Genomic DNA, 3,284 nt, shown 5'->3' on the forward strand with positions numbered 1-3,284 from the left:
AAGGATGATTTAAGACTTGAGGGGAGTAAAATGCCCATCTGGAGAAGAAGAGAGGAAAATTGCCCATGCATTTCACATCCTCCTGAGGGGCATGCCAACTATGCCATCACTGTGAACCTGGCCCAAGCACTGTGGTCCTCTAGGACTGACTCTCAGAAGGGCAGTGTGCAATCTAAATCCCTAGAGTCCATGGACATTACTGTTTCGACATAAAACTCTGTTTTGTTAACATTGGGTCTCCATGGTTGATGTCTAATCAGATTTCTGTGACAATAAACAACCAGGGTTCAAGAATTTATTTTTTATGCTTCTAAAAACTGAATTATTTCTTTTTGCCAAAGAAGATAAATATTACTAGAAATTAGAATATAGGATAGGTAATAGAAATAGCCCTCTAGAAATATTTTGTATAGTCTATCAATGTCTAATATCTTGTCCAATTTAAATAACTCTAGATTTGTTCTCACTGGATTTCCTGTCCTGGAAGTTTATTATATCTTGTTTGCCCTTCTCAACAATCTATGCAATGGTGTTCCTAGGAAACTGTATGGTGCTGCATGTAATCTGGACTGAGCCAAGCCTGCATCAGCCCATGTTCTATTTCCTGGCCATGTTAGCCCTCACAGACCTGTGCATGGGGCTGTCCACTGTGCACACGGTGCTGGGCGTCCTTTGGGGTTTCATTCAAGAAATAAGCCTTGATGCCTGCATTTCACAGTCATATTTCATTCATGGTTTGTACTTCAGGGAGTCTTCTGTGCTCCTTGCCATGTCCTTTAACCACTACATTGCCATTTGCAATCTTTTACACTATTCCTCCATCCTAACCAATGACAAAAATCATAAAAATTGGAGGGGCATCTTATGTAGGAGTTCTATGTTGATTCTTCCAGTCATCATCCGCTTGAAGTTCTTAAATTGCTGCCAGCCTCGTTTCCTTTCTCACTCTTTCTGCCTGCACCAAGACTTGATTCGAATGGCATGTTCACATATCTGCTTCAACAGCTTCTGTGTTCTGGCTCTGGTGATTTGCACCTTATTGTTGGATGCAGTGCTCATTCTTGCCTCGTACATGATGATTCTTCACACAGTTCTATCTGTTGATTCCCAGGAGAAGAGAATCAAGTCTCTGCAGACATGTGTTTCTCACATCTCTGCTGTGTTGGTTTTCTACATCCCCATCATTGGTCTGACCATGGTTCACGCTTTGGGAAGCACCTCTCTCCACTCGTTCATGTACTCATGGGCAACGTCTACATCCTTTTCCCACCCTTGATAAACCCCATTATATGCAGTATCAAGACTCAATAGATACAAGTGAGAATCCAGAGACTATTTTCCTTGAATGGAATGTAAGTCCTCTGGTCCATTAAAGAGTATGCTCATATCTTGTCTGTTATGAATGCTACAACTAGCACCCAAGCTCATATCTTGTCTATTATGAATGCTACAACTAGCACCCCAATAATGAAGAAAATCACTTCAAAATCTAATAGAGGCCTGATTTCCAAAATATGCAAAAAGAAAAAAAAAACTCAAGAAGCTAGTCACCAAAACACCAAATAATCCAATTAAATGTGGGGTACAGAACTAAACAGAGAATTCTCAAGATAAGAATCTAAAATGGCTGAAAGACACTTCAGAAATTGCTCAACATCCTTAGCCATCAAGGAAATGCAAATCAAAACAACTCTGAGAAGCCATCTTACACCTGTCAGAATAGCTAAAACCAAAAACACAAAGGACAGTTTATGATAGAGAAGATATGCAGAAAGGGGAATGCTCCTCCACTGCTGGTGGTAGTGCAAACTTGCACATCCAATTTTGAAATCGGTGTGGCAGTTTCTCAAGAAAATGGGATTCAGTCTACCTCAAGATCCCTTGTATTTGTAATTTGTGGCAAATTGTGGAATAGTTGATCAGAATTTACACTTCACCCTATATTTTCTCCTTTGTATTTTCTTTATTTTTCCTTAAAACATTTTTAAACAACCATTTTAATTTTGACATATATTCTTGGATGGGTGGCCATACACCTACAGGGTGGTTCATCATCTGGAGACCACATCCTTTTTTTTTTTTTTTTATGCTGCTTTATTTTTTTAATTATTTATTCAATTTTTCTTATTTTACATATTGATACCAGTTCCCTCTCCCTCATTCACTCCCTCCTCCCTCCCTATGATATCCCCCAACCACTCTCCCATCTCATCCCAACCCCACCCCCAACTCTACAGGGAGAGTGGTGCCTTCCAGGAGGGGTCAACAAAATCTGTCAAGTCATTTGGAGTAGGGACTACTGCCTCTAGGTTAAGGAAGTAACCCCCCATAGGGAATATGCTCCCAAAGTCCTTTTTGTACACCATGGATTCATCCTGGTTCTCTTAGACTGCCCAGGCCTTCTAACTGAGACCCATGTTCAGGGGATCTGAGTTGGTCCAGTGCTGGTTTCCCAGCTATCAGTCTAGGGGCCAATTGGCTCCTCCTTGATCAGGTCAGTTGTCTCGGTGGGTTTCTGTACCCTGGTCTTGTCCTCACTCTCTGCATCTAGATTCCAGTTTCGCAAGGTGTTTAGCTGTGGGTGTCTGCTTTTGTTTCAATCAGCTACTAGATGGGGGCTCTATAATGGTGGATAAGTTAGTCATCAATCTCATTATCAGGGAAGGGCATTTATGGTAGACTTTCCACTCTTGCTCAAATTGTTAGTTGGGGTCAGTCTTGTAGGTATCTGCACATTTCTGTAGACTCAGTATTCTCTTCAAACCTATAATGCCTCCCTCTTTTATGGTATCTCTGTTTCTCTTTTTTCCTTAAGTTCCATCCATTTGCCTGCAGATTTCAAGATTCCATTGTTTTGTTTTTTGGGTTTTTTTTTCTCACTGAGTAGTATTCCACTGTGTAAAGGTGCTACATCTTCTTTAGCCATCCTTCAGTAGAGAGGCATCCAGGTTGCTTCCAGGTTGTTCCTATTACACATAATGCTGATATGAACATAGTTGAACAGATGTCTTTGTTGCATGGATGTGGATCATTTGGGTGTATGCCTATGTGAGGGATTGCTGGGTCCCATGGTAGACTGATTCCCAGTTTCCTGAGGAACCACCATAGTGATCTCCAAAATGGCTGTACCAGTTTGCACTCCCACCAGCAATAAAGGAGTGTTCCCCCTTTCTCCACATCCTCTCCAGAATGAGTTATCATTTGTGTTTCTAATTTTACCCATTCTGACAGGAGTAAGATAGTATCTCAGAGTTGTTTTGATTTGCATTTCCCTGATAGCACTT

General features: G+C 41.0%; 1 pseudogene; it reads left to right on the top strand.

The window, feature by feature from the left end:
* Window positions 1–420: 420 nt before the first annotated feature.
* Window positions 421–1,356, top strand: LOC127228073 (olfactory receptor 51V1-like; annotated as a pseudogene).
* Window positions 1,357–3,284: the final 1,928 nt, after the last annotated feature.

The sequence above is a fragment of the Phodopus roborovskii genome, unplaced genomic scaffold (assembly GCF_943737965.1).
Source record: "Phodopus roborovskii unplaced genomic scaffold, PHOROB, whole genome shotgun sequence".
NCBI lineage: Eukaryota > Metazoa > Chordata > Mammalia > Rodentia > Cricetidae > Phodopus > Phodopus roborovskii.